The 13,932-nt window shown below is 34.9% G+C and overlaps 1 long non-coding RNA gene across 1 annotated transcript; it reads left to right on the forward strand.

Moving 5' to 3' along the window:
- The first annotated feature begins 4,706 nt into the window (after positions 1-4,706).
- Positions 4,707-6,050, forward strand: LOC131010541 (uncharacterized). Its single transcript, XR_009096595.1, has 2 exons — positions 4,707-5,182; positions 5,934-6,050. It is a non-coding gene; the product is annotated as an uncharacterized LOC131010541 (long non-coding RNA).
- The last annotated feature ends 7,882 nt before the right edge of the window (positions 6,051-13,932 follow it).

Consider the following 13,932-nt stretch of genomic DNA (forward strand, 5'->3'; position numbering starts at 1 on the left):
TTCTCATTTCAAGAGAGTTCCTTGTGCTTTTCTGGATGTAGATTTATTCCTCATAATGTTGGAAATGTAATTTCGTCAAAATGACAATCTGCAAAACGTGCAGTAAATAAATCACCTGTTAAAGGTTCTATATACCTTATAACCGAGGGTGAATCAAATCCAACATATATCCCAAGTCTTTGTTGGGGACCATTTTTGTTCGTTGTGGGGGGTGCAATTGGGACTTAAACCGCGCAACCAAAAGTTCGTAAGTGAGAAACATCAGGTTCTCAGCAAAAAATAATTTGCATTGGGAAGTATTCATGATTGGCTTATGTCAAACTAATGTTGCAGCATGTAATATGGCATGACCCCAAACAATAGTTGAGAGTTTTGATTTCATAAGTAATGGTCTAGTAATAATTTTAAGACGTTCAATAAATGATTCCGCTAAACCATTTTGAGTATGGACCTGAGCGACTGAATATTCAATCTCAATTTCAATAGCCATACAATAGTTTTCAAATGCTTGAGACATAAACTCACTAGCATTATCAAGACGAATTCTTTTAATTGAATTGTCTGGGAATTGAGTTCTTAATTTTATGATTTGAGCAAATAGTCTAGCAAATGCCGCATTTCTAGTAGAAAGCAAGCATACATGTGACCATCTAGAAGAAGCATCAATCAATACCATGAAGTATCGAAAAGGTCCACAAGGTGGATGTATAGGTCCACAAATGTCTCCTTGAATTCTTTCTAAGAAAGATGGAGATTCAGTATTAACCTTCGTATATGAAGGTCTAATGACTAACTTGCCTTGCGCACAAGCATCACATGGGAGTTCATTTGTAGAAAGAATCTTTTGATTCTTTATGTTGTGCCCATATGAATTATTGATTATTCGGTGCATCATAGTCGCTCCAGGATGTCCAAACCTATCATGCCAAAGCTTAAAGCTTTTTGTATCATTGAACTTTACGTTCATGACATGGTTTGTCTCAATTGCTTTTATGAATGTGTAATACATTCCAGAAGGTAGTGTTGCTAATTTTTCTTTTGTCAGCTTATAGCCTGAAACAAAAGAATTTATATAAAGATATCCGTTGCTACCTTCCGCAATTTTTTTTTTCCGATGTGGTATCTATTATTGTGGATATCCTTGAAACTTGTAAGTTTCTTTTAAACTTACTAGAGTACAGGGCATTTTCAATATCTAATTTAGTATCATTTGACAAAATGATACAAGCTCTTCCGGAGCCTTCAATGATGTTTGATGCACCTGATATTGTGTTAACATTATTCTCATCTAATGTAAACTTAAGGAAATACTTCTTCTTTTGAAGAATAATATGTGTATTGATACTATCACCAAGACAAATATCACAAGATTCCATATGATATTAGTGTATAGATGTTCATGCCTAGTTAAAAACCTCTCCGCAAAAACCTTATAGGAAAAATTCGGTAGAGGAAAAGAGTACAAGACATATATATTTACTCATATATTACACTAGTTGCCTCGTTAAAAACTTTAACTAAGAAAACCTCGAAGAAAAAAACTTAGTAAAGGAAAAAGAGTACAACCATTCGGCCTTTAGGGCCATTTGACCTTCACGGTCTAATTTTTGAGAGCATGTAATATATATTTCTTTTCAAGAGCATGTAATATTCTTCAGGAATATTACTTGTGCTACTTTAATAGCATCAATTTAAGATCTTGAATGTAATATTATTCAGGAACACTACTTGTGCTCAAGGTCTAATTTTCGAGAGCATGTAATATGCATTGCTCTTCAAAAGTATGTATTATTCTCTAGGAATATTACTTGTGCTATTTTAATAGCATCAAAATATAAACTTTAAGATTATTCGTGTTTCTTTGAAAACAACGATAATTATATTATTCGTAATAAATATATATATATATATATATATATATATATATATATATATATATATATATAAATCAAATGCAATATAACATATTTGCATCAAAACTCTAAATCAAAAAACAAATATAAGTGGAAATTGCACAAAGTTTAACAATCTATTATAAGCAATTTTACGGTAATTGAAAAGAAATTTGATTAAATATTGAAGCAATTGACTATTTGCTCATGAGATAAAAGCAATTAATGGCATAACATATTGATGTATGGAAACAAACATATAAATCGATTCTATATCTGACGACGGATCTAATGAATATACATTCGCTTAAAGAAATAGAGCCCAATATTGATTAATCACAACAGAAGATCAATTCATATACCAATGACAATGGCCTAATAAATCAAACGCAATAAGTCGTAGTACTTCTCTGTTGTCGAAAATATTAACAAGAAAATTGAACATCTCATATAGAAAAGCAATTGGCAGTTCATATATAAAAACAATTGCACTTATTGATAACAAATCACGAAATTTGGCATGGAAAACACTAATCGTGTGAATTTAGTGTATATATAAAAATCTTTTCGACCACCCTTTTTCAAGATATAAGAATTCAATTAAACTGAAACTTTATTTTATTTTACTAAATATTGCAATCCGTCAATATAGAAAAACCAAGGACACATCCCTTTTTCTAACTAATCTAGTCTAATGATTCCAATATCTGTTATTTGAGTTTTTGAAATATTAAAGAAGACAAGCATTAAACATACAGCTTCAAAGCATCTAGCAGCCAACAACATGTATAAGGGATTTAATATGTAGAAAAACAATCGCTCAATGACCAATTAAAAATTAAGGAAACTTGCATACAACAATCACGCTACTACGACAGAAATAAAAGGTTGAAATACTTGCACAAAATTATTTAGATCGAAGATGAATACAAGAATTTTGTGAAATCAAATAGAGATGAAGTTATTTAATTATATGATTCACATAAAATCGGCACATATTGAAAGTAGAATTAATTACCTTTCCGATCGAAGGGAAGTAGAATTAATTACCTTTCTCCGATCGAAGGGAGATCAGAGAACTAGAACTATCGTGCTGATAACGTGTAATAAACTAGAGAGAAGCGAGAGAATAGAGAAGAGAATACGAATTAAGTGTATTCAATATGGAGGCTAAAGGCCTCTATTTATACAAGTAGGAAGCTAGGGTTTTAGGGAGATTTCTTGGTCAACACACATAAGATATATCTTATAGATATATTTACAACAATTCAATATTTTTTTTTATTAAAACTCACGTTGAAATATTTCTTTTTTTTTTACTTGAACGCTACTTTCATCCCCAACAATACCTCCTCAAACTCAGGATTTTGCTGACATCATTATGGACTCACTTTCAACTCATTCAATATTTATTCACATTTATTCTTTATAATTTAGTAAAAATAGTTTAACAGTTATTTTAAATCAATACTCCCTTCGTCCCAATAAGCTTGTCTCGTTTCTTTTGGGCGCTGTTTTTAAGAAAAGTTAAATTAGTGTAGTAAAAATGTGTAAAGGTGTGGGACCATGCTTATTGTTTGTAGTGTAAATCATTACAAAAAATAGAGATAAAACAATATTATTGGGACAACCCAAAAAGAAAAATATGACAAGATTAGTGTGACGGAAGAAGTATAAGATTAAATAAATTATTTTATAAATATTAGATATAAAATTAGCAAATAATTAACTGAATATTTAGAACTAAACCCACAACACAAAAGACAACTTCATTAAAAAAATTATTGAATACAACACACATCATAAACTTTTAATTTAATAATGGGTTAAGGTGCAGATTCATCCCTGAAGTAGAGGTCCCTATATCAAACATTAGGAGTGAGCAAAATCCGGTTAAATCCGAAAATCCGAACCGAACCTAACCGAAATACTAATTCGGTTCGGTTAATTTGGTTTTCGGTCCGGGTTTGGTTTTGAATTTTGAAATTTTTGATTTTTCGGTTCGGTTATGGTTTTTATGAAAAAATATTTGGTTAACCGAAATCCGAACCTAAATAATAATTAATTTAATAATTTATATATATTATTTAAAAGTTAAAATGATTATTATTACTACTATATAAAATAGTCAATAATTACTCTTAATCTCGGTCAATTTTTTAAAAAATAAACTTTTCAATAATTACTCTTAATTTATACTCTTAATCTTTGGTTAAGATGTTTTAAAATTTTGGTTATTATTTTTTAAGGATTTCGAATCTTGTATATTGAATGTTAATTAGTTATTTAAACTTTAAAAAATATATTGTGTATTTATTTCGGTTATTTGGTTTTAACCGAAATCGAACCGAAATATTTCGGTTCGATTTTGTTCAGTTTTAAGCATGTTCGGTTCAGATTTGAATATTAATAATATAATTCGGTTTTAATTTGGTTTTTGTTATTCGGTTCGGTTCGGTGACCGAATAACCGAATGCTCACCCCTATCAAACATCCCCCAATAGTTCAAGAAAAAGGTGCAATTAAACCCAGACCTCTAACGTCGTTAAGCGCCGTTAAACGTCTGGGTTTAACTGCACCCTCCACTTCAGGGGTGGATCTGCACCTTAACCCTTTTTTATTTTTATTTTTCAATTTCGGCAACCCACCTTCGGCATCAGCTTAACCGCCTCCGTAGTCATCGGCTCCAACATGCATCTTATCAGCTCGCACGCGCTCAATTTCTTGGTCGTTGATTGGGCGTATTTATACGCATTTATTTGGGGGATTTTAGTATGATTTTTATGCTTAATTCATGTTAAATATCATCTTTTGGATATGAATTATGGTCTTATATGAATTTTGATGGTATTTGATAGGTTTTGAAGAAAATACTTGGTTTAGAGAAGAATTTTGAAGCTCGGAGCAGTGAAGAATACAAGCTGAATTTCAAATTGAATGGAATTGTTGGTGTGGCGAAAGTAGAAAACTTGGAATGCATTTTGATTTTCTTGTGGGCTGAATTCGATTCCTTTTTGCCCAAGGCCTTGCGCCATTTTTCTTTTAATTAGTATATTAGGCCTTAGTTTTCTAATAAGTGGGCCTGCGCCACTTTTAGGTTTCCTATTAATTTAGGTTAGTTTTGTTATTAGTTTAGGGCCCATACGCCACTTTTAGTTTTTAATAGTAGAATTAGGTTATTCTTTAGTCATATATATATATGTGAAGTAGACATTTTTGTGGGGAGATATCACAAATCAGACGGCACCTTGGAGAGCAGAATTCTGGACGCAAGTTTTGGAGCAATTCAAGTTTTATTTCTTTCATCTTTTTCTTGTAATTTATTTATTTATTTCTTGTGTTATTTAATTATGTTTTCTAGCTAAATTCGTTTATTCCGGCAACGATTAGGGAAGCACTAGCGAAATTATTCTGTGAGATCTAATTGTTCTTATACTTTATTTTATGCTTGCATCTGCGATTCTCCATGTTTAATGATATTAATTGTTTTAATCCATTAGATAGTTGCAAATATTTATTGGGTTAGAATTAATTATATAGCCAATTGAACCGGCCATCCGTAATTGTGGTTTAGGTTTGATTAGTGGTAATTTGACACATCAGGGTCAAGGGAAAAGCAGTCTTAATTCAATAATCCTGCGTCAGAGTTTATTGGTTTTGAATCGGGTTTCTCTAGATATTAATGCTGTCGGCTCATTAAACCTATAGAGCGTCTCTTACGGTTGTCAGTCGATTAGGGTAGTAATTAGTGAAGCGTCTTCCTGGTTACCGAATAATTAAAGAGAAATAAGATCACGTCAGAAGCGTCTTCGGTGGTTATAACTGATTTGTTTGCATGATTTAAAGTTATTTTTGCATCGATGATCGGAATAATTAAGCTAGGGTGGACTTAATTGATTGCTGGAATTCTTTTATTAATTGTTGGAATTTTTATTCATCTTTTAGCTATTGGAAAAATTGGTTTATTTGGATTTTATTTATTTAATTTTAAGTTTAGTATTTTCTATATTTTATTCTCAAAATTTCTTGGGTTACTTGCAGACTTTAATTAGAGAAATTCTCGCCAGTCCTTTGGGAGACGATTTTGCTTACTGTTGTCTGCGCAGTGTGGGCATACCGGCTGACTGCCGGATATATTTGGTGTAAAACGACGCACCAGTCGTCGACTGCCCATCGTCGACATGCAGCACCGCCACCAGGTCCAGATTTGGACCGGATGCTGCTTGGTCCAGATTCATATCCGTATTTTTTTTACTTAGGTCCGGATCCGGTCCAGATTCATTGGTTCCAAAAAACTGAGATTCAGGTCCAGATCCATAAGATCCTCATGGTCTCGGGTCCTGACCCGGATCCATTATTTTTTCTCTTTCAAAATAAATTTATAAATATTAAATTAACCAAAATTAAAACCATAATTATTGTCTAGAGTTTTAGCAATTATTCAAAAATAAATAATTAAATCATAATCTATAAATAATACTCCCCTCGTCCCACGAATCTTGACACGTTTAGTTTCGGCACGAGAATTAAGAAGTTGTAGATTAGTGTTTTAAATGTGTAGGTAATAAAGTATAAAAGTGATAAAGTATGAGAGAGAATGTAATAAAGTGATAAAGTATGAGAGGGAGTGTAATTAAGACCCCTTATTTTTGGACTAATTATTACCTTATTTGGAAATATGTCAAGATTTGTGGGACGGCCCAAAAAGGAATACGTGTCAAGATTCGTGGGACGGAGGGAGTATTATAAAAATTCAAAATAAGTAAGCATACAATAATCAAGCACTAAAGAACATATTAAAATAGTAAAATAATGACATACACACTTATTTTAATTGTATATGTACAAAATGAATGAAAATTAATTATCATATCATTAAAATCAATTTTATCACTAACTTCATCACAATATTAAGTAACAGTGAAATAATGTGTCTTCTATTTTACATTGAAAAAAGAAAAATAATATTATCAATACAAATAAAAGATATAATAATAATAATAAAATAAATAAATTTTAAATATACTCACTCCGTCCACGAATCAACTTCCTGTTTGCCTCTAAAATTTTGTCCACCAATTAACTTCCTACTCTGCTTTTTGGACATATATACCCTCCCTTACTTTTTAAATTACTACACTTTACCAATTGGACCCACCACACTTTACCATTACTTGTCTAATTAATCTAATTTTGAAGTTAATTAAATGGAGTAGGATATTTCGAATTTCCAGTTAATTGATAACGATTCTTTTTCGTTCTATGTTGAATTCACGTATGAGAATTTACCTTTCTATTGCTCAAAATGTAAACTTACAGGACATCCCACCGAAAAGTGTCGGAAAATCTCCGTTAAGAAGACGGTTGTGGAAGAGGATGTTCAAGATAGAAGTCAAATGCCTTTGGTTAAAAATGGGAAACAGTGGCAACCTATCTCTGGTGATGCTAGAGACGAGAGAGAACATGAGCAGGAGACAGCCAAGGGAGATAGGCCGGTTGAGGTGGGTTTGATACAGGTTTCCCCAGCTCGTTCGGACCCGGGATGTTACTCACTTCAGAAAAATGATCAACATAAACAGTTAAGCTTGCCGGTTTCGGCGTCGAACAACAGTTTTGCCCTGTTGGATAACGAAGGCACTGAATTGCTTGAAGAACCGGAGCAGCAGCGGCGGGTACCTCTTTCTAGGGGTAAATCTTTGGATGATTCCAATTCTGCTGAACACTACGGCCCTGATAGGTTGGCCGAGTGTCTAAAACCTTGTAAAAACTCGGTGTTTGATCAGCCAGTCAACATTTCTGCGATCAATGATGGACATATCTCGGAGGAGGTTTCGGATGAGGATGAAGAAGTGAACTATGACAGCAGTGGGAAGTACGTTTCCACAACGGATGATATTGCTGTTAATAATGCCTTGAAAGCTCAATGACTTGAGCAGATTTTGGCGATAGCTAAAGCGCCCATGCCAGAAACAGTTGCTCCTGCTAAGCGACGAGGAAGACCATCCAAACAGGACCAAGCTGCTAGGGCAGCGGAGAACACAGCAAACAGGCCAGCGGACACAAGCATTAAAAGTAGACTTCGTAACACGGGGGATACGTCGCGTACTTTTGTGATTGATACAAGTAATAGAGACAGCGCTCTAGCCATGGAGAGCGTCGCCAAAGAGAGCTGGGCGGAAGAGGTTGAAAGAAGCGGAGCTGCCTCCGCTAACATAAATTAATTCTGATGAATATTATTGCATGGAATGTCCGTGGTTTAACGGATGAATCCAAACGTCTGCTGAAGGAGCATTGTAATTCTTTTAGCCCGGTGGTGTTGGGCATTCTTGAACCGAAACGGGCGTTTCGGAAAGTTAGACAGAGTTACTGCATTCGTTGAATCTTGTCCCGGTGCATCAAAACTGCCGGTCTCCTCGCTGTTCGAATATTTGGGTTTTTGTTCACTCTTCTGTTGTTACTAATGTTTTGTTCTCTTCTGATCAGGTGGTTGTGGTGGACTGCATGTGGCATAGTTATGATTTTCGTATTGCTTTTGTTCATGGTTCGAATGACCAAAATGACCGCCGTGATCTCTGGCATGATCTTCTTCGTTTCGTTTCTGGAAAAATGGTTTTCATGGGCGATTTTAATGCGGTGAAAGGTGCTCATGAGCGTCTGAGTTTAGCTTCGCCACATAGAGGTTCTTGTGAGGAGTTTTGTTATTTTATTGATAACTCTGGCTTTATTGAATCCCCTACGGAGGGGCTTCGATTCACTTGGTCGGGACGTAGATTTTTACCACACCATGTGGAATCTGTTTTAGATCGTGCTTTGTTTTCGCAGGGTTTTGCTGATCTCTGGTCGTCGTTGGTTACTGCTGTCCTGCCTCGCCTCACTTCGGATCACTCTCCGTTGGTGTTGCAATGCAAATTGACAAACCCTACTGGTCGGAGGCCTTTCCGTTTTCTTAATATGTGGACCTTGCATCCGACCTTTCAGGAGATGGTGGCGACATCTTGGAGGGAGACTGTCAGCACACGCTGCCCGATTTTATGTGTTATGTTGAAATTGAAAAGGCTTCGTAAGGAGATTGGGGTTTGGAATAAAGAGGTTTTTGGCAATGTGGATTCCTCCATTTCTTCTCTCATGAAACAGCTTGAGACTACTCAGGGGAAGATTTCTGCTTCTGGATATACGAACGATCTCTTTGATGAGGAGGTTAGTCTTCAGGCAAAGCTAAATGTATCGTTGACACATAAGAACTGTTTGCTTCAGCAAAAAAGCCGTACGAACTGGCTTCGGGATGGAGACAGGAATACTGAGTTTTTTCACCGTTTGACCAAGTTCAAGAAACGGAATGCGCCTTTCACTCGCCTCAAGATTGATGGTAGAGAGACTTATGATGCCACTATTATTGAGAATCATATTATTGACCACTTTACGTCTCTTTCCGCTGATGATGGTCGACCTTCTGGAGATCAGTTAGAGATTGATGCGCTTTTTGAGTCGGGGGTGTCTGATGATCAGAATGCGCGGTTGGTGAGTATACCCGATGAGAGTGAAATTGCGGCGGCGGTTTTTAATATGGATGCTTCAAGTGCTCCTGGCCCTGATGGTTTCTCTGGTAACTTCTTTCAAAGTTGCTGGGATGTGATTAAAGCGGATGTCATTGCGGCTGTTCAGAATTTCTTTCGCCATTCTTATTTACCTTCTGGGTGTAATTCCAGTACGATGATTTTGATTCCCAAGAAGGATTCAGTCGACACTGTTGCTGATTTTCGCCCGATTGTCCTTTCGAATTTCTTATTCAAGATTATCTCGAAGATTCTTGCCTCTCGTCTTGGCGTGGTGGCTGCGTCTCATGTTTCTGACAATCAATTCGGCTTTATTAGCGGGCGTAATATTCATGATTGCATCATGCTCAGCTCGGAAGGTTTCAACTGTATGAAACGCACGGACAGGGGACGTAATATGGCTTGTAAAGTTGACATCCGAAAAGCCTTTGATACTATTCGATGGGATTTTAGCTTGCAAGTTTTGCGAGCTAATCACTATCATGAGAAATTCATTTACTGGATTTCTATTATTTTCAGCTCGGCGAGGCTCTCTATTCTCTATAATGGTCAGCTGCGGGGATATTTTGCTTGTTCTCGCGGAGTGCGTCAGGGAGATCCCCTTTCTCCGATTCTCTTTGGAATTGCGGAGGATATCTTGAGTCGGCTTTTTAGCAGCTGCGTTGATTCTGGGCATCTACAACCTATGCGCTATAGTCGAACTTTTCAGTTCCCTACTCACTTGTTCTATGCGGATGACGTTATGATCTTTTGTAAAGCTACAGTTCGGAATGCTAGAAAAATTCATCAGATCTTTTCGTACTATGACTCTCTTTCGGGTCAGCAGTGTAGTCTGGAGAAGTCTTGCATTTACTTTGGTTCGGGAGTTCTCAATGACAGGAAAAGTGCTATTCATCGTGAGCTCAGTTTCACTACCGGGAACCTTCCTTTCAATTACTTGGGAGTTCCGATTTTCGTTGGGCGTCCGAGAGCTTCTTTCTTTCAGGCAATTCATGATAGGATTGTCCAGAAGTTTGCTCGATGGAAAGGTCGTCATCTTTCTATGGCTGGGAGGCTTTGTTTAGTCAAGTCGGTTATTCAGAGTTCGATTGTTCACTCCATGATGGTTTACAAATGGCCAAAATCGTTACTGCACTCCCTTGACAGGAAATGTCGTAATTTCGTTTGGTCGGGAAATATTGATAAACGGCCCAGCTGTGCTGTTAGTTGGGGTAGAGTCTGCTCCCCCTTGAAAGAAGGCGGCCTCGGCATTAGATCTTTTACGTTAATGAACAAATCTTATTTGATGAAGCTGGCTTGGAAGTTAATTCAGGGAACTGTTTGGGCGCATTCCATTCTGAGATCGAGATATCTAAACAATTTTGGGGTTGCAAAGGATTCGGTGTCGAACTCTTCTGTTTGGATTGGGATGAAAGAAGAAGTCAATCAGTTGGTGGATGATTCTTATGTTTGTATTGACCGTGGTGAGCATACTTACTTTTGGCGGGATGATTGGCTTGGGTACAAGCTTGTGGATAAACTTAAAATTCCGATATATATGCATGATTTTATGAGCTTCTCGGTTAGTGATTATTTTTATGATGGTGTTTGGCATTTCACGACATCCTTTGTTTCTCGTTTTCCTGATATTGTGGATGATATTCTGCGTATTCCGATGGGCGGCCAGAGGGATACGAGATTTTGGAAACAGTCGGTTAAGGGTGAGGTTTCGGCCTCTTTGGCTTTTTATAATATTTGCCATCGTTTTCCTGCTGTTAGCTGGGGCAAATGGATCTGGGAGGACTTTATTCCGATGAGGCGATCTATTCTCTGTTGGCGTGTCCTCCATGGGCGCTTGCCTACTATTGATGTTCTGATCCGGCAAGGGTTAATTGCGCCCAATGCTTGTTCTTTGTGTCTCCAAGATAGTGAGACGATGTCGCATGTGCTTTGGGAGTGCTCGTGTGTTCGCCCTATTTGGACTGATTTTTTAGGTTGGTTTGGTAAAGAGAATCTCTTGTGGTGCATGGATATTCATTCCTTCTTAGTTCTGGCTTGGAATCTCTCTTGGAGTTCTCAAATTGGTTCTTTTTGGAAGGCGGGAATTATCACTCTGATGTGGCGTATCTGGTCGGGACGCAATGCGCTTATTTTTTAGGATTTGTGCTTTGATAGACGTGCGGTTTTGGCCTTTGTCAAGGCTTACTTTATGGAGATTGATGGGGTTTTCCGGAAGTTGGGTAATATTTCTAATTCTTGGGCTAACTATTCGATCACTCGTGCGATTGGGGTGAGGAGCCGTGCTGCTCCTCCCCCCTGTATGGTGGAGGTTCACTGGTGGCCTCCCGTTGGTCAATGGATTAAAGTTAATACAGATGGCTCGGCGGCGGGAGCTCCTGGAGTTATTGCTGCGGGTGGGGTTTTTCGAGACAAGTGGTCTCATGTACGAGGTTGTTTTCATTTTAAAGGCGGCAACGGCTTTGCTTTCGAGGCGGAATTGTTGGCTGTGATCTATGCTATTCACATTGCTCATACCCGAGGCTGGCGGCATCTGTGGGTTGAGGCTGACTCTATGTATGTGGTTCACCTTTTGTACTCTCGCTCGAGTGATGTTCCTTGGAGATTTAGGGCGTTTTGGCAGCATACTCTTCGCCTGCTTCGGGATTTTTCTTTGATGGTCTCGCATATTTACCGTGAGGGTAATCAACCGGCAGATATTATGGCCAATGATGATCGGCAGGAAGGCTGGTGGCCTTTTGCGATTGAGGAGATTAGGATTGCGGTTGCAAGGGATATGTCGACGCATAGTCATATCCGTATGGTTATATAAGCAGGTTCGTTGGTTCCCTTAGGCTTTGGTTGGGTTGTTTTCTTTTGTTGTTGGTCTCCTGTTTTCTTTCTTGGTTCTTCTTCTTCCGGTTTTCTTGAGCCGAGCTTCTTAGGGGTGATGGTTAGGCCGGAACTCCTGAAGTTGTCTCTTCCCGCTCCTGAACCGAATGTGAGTCTTTCACTAGTACTCTTTTTCCTTCTAAGGTCTCTTCTTCTTAGAAGGTTTTAATGAGGCTCGGTCTTTTGTTTGCTCTCTTTTGCGCTTTCTTGGATGTTTTGTACTCTTTTACTTTTCCATTAATACAAGCCTTATTCTCATCATATTTTCTGAATTTCAAGTTTATTTATTTATTTTTGAATTTTCAGTTTATTTATTTATTTTTGAATTTTCAGTTCATTTATTTCCAGTTTATTTATTTATTTATTTATTTCTATTTTATTTATTTATTTATTTTCGAATTTTCAGCTTAATTATTTTCCAGTTCATTTATTTGTTTATTTATTTTCTGAATATTCAGTTTATTTATTTATTTATTTTCTGAATATTCAGTTTATTTATTTATTTATTTTTGAATTTTCAGTTTATTTATTTTTCACTTTATTTATTTATTTTCTGAATTTTCAGTTTATATATTTATTTGTTTTCGAATTTTCAGTTTATTTATTTTCTGAAAAATTTATTTCCAGTTTATTTAGTTATTTATTTTCTGAATTTTCAGTTTATTTATTTATTTATTTTCTGAATTTCAAGTTTATTTACTTATTTATTTTTCAATTTTCAGTTTATTTATTTCCAGTTTATTTATTTATTTCCTGTTTATTTATTTATTTTCTGAATTTTGAGTTTATTTATTTATTTATTTATTTTCTGAATATTCAGTTTATTTATTTATTTATTTTCTGAATTTCAAGTTTATTTATTTATTTATTTTTGAATTTCAGTTTATTTATTTTTCAGTTTATTTATTTATTTTCTGAATTTTCAGTTTATATATTTATTTATTTTTTAATTTTCAATTTATTTATTTTCTGAAAAATTTATTTCCAGTTTATTTATGTATTTATTTATTTATTTTCTGAATTTTCAGTTTATTTATTTATTTATTTATTTTCTGAATTTCAAGTTTATTTATTTATTTTTGAATTTTCAATTTATTTATTTCCAGTTTATTTATTTATTTTCTGAATTTCAAGCTTATTTATTTATTTATTTTGAATTTTCTGTTTATTTATTTATTTATTTATTTTCTGAATTTCAAGTTTATTTATTTATTTTTGAATTTTCAGTTTATTTATTTCCAGTTTATTTATTTATTTTCTGAATTTCAAGTTTATTTATTTATTTATTTATTTTTTAATTTTCAGTTTATTTATTTATTTCCAGTTTATTTATTTATTTTCTGAATTTCAAGTTTATTTATTTATTTATTTTTGAATTTTCAGTTTATTTATTTATTTATTTATTTATTTCCAGTTTATTTATTTATTTTCTCAATTTCCAATTTATTTATTTATTTTCGAATTTTGAGTTTATTTATTTTCTGAAAATTTTATTTCCAATTTATTTATTTTCCAGTTTATTTATGTATTTATTTATTTATTTTCTGAATTTTCAGTTTATTTATTTATTTATTTTCTTAATTTCAAGTTTATTTATTTATTGAATCGGGACTTTTGTT

Source organism: Salvia miltiorrhiza, chromosome 2, assembly GCF_028751815.1.
Source record: "Salvia miltiorrhiza cultivar Shanhuang (shh) chromosome 2, IMPLAD_Smil_shh, whole genome shotgun sequence".
NCBI lineage: Eukaryota > Viridiplantae > Streptophyta > Magnoliopsida > Lamiales > Lamiaceae > Salvia > Salvia miltiorrhiza.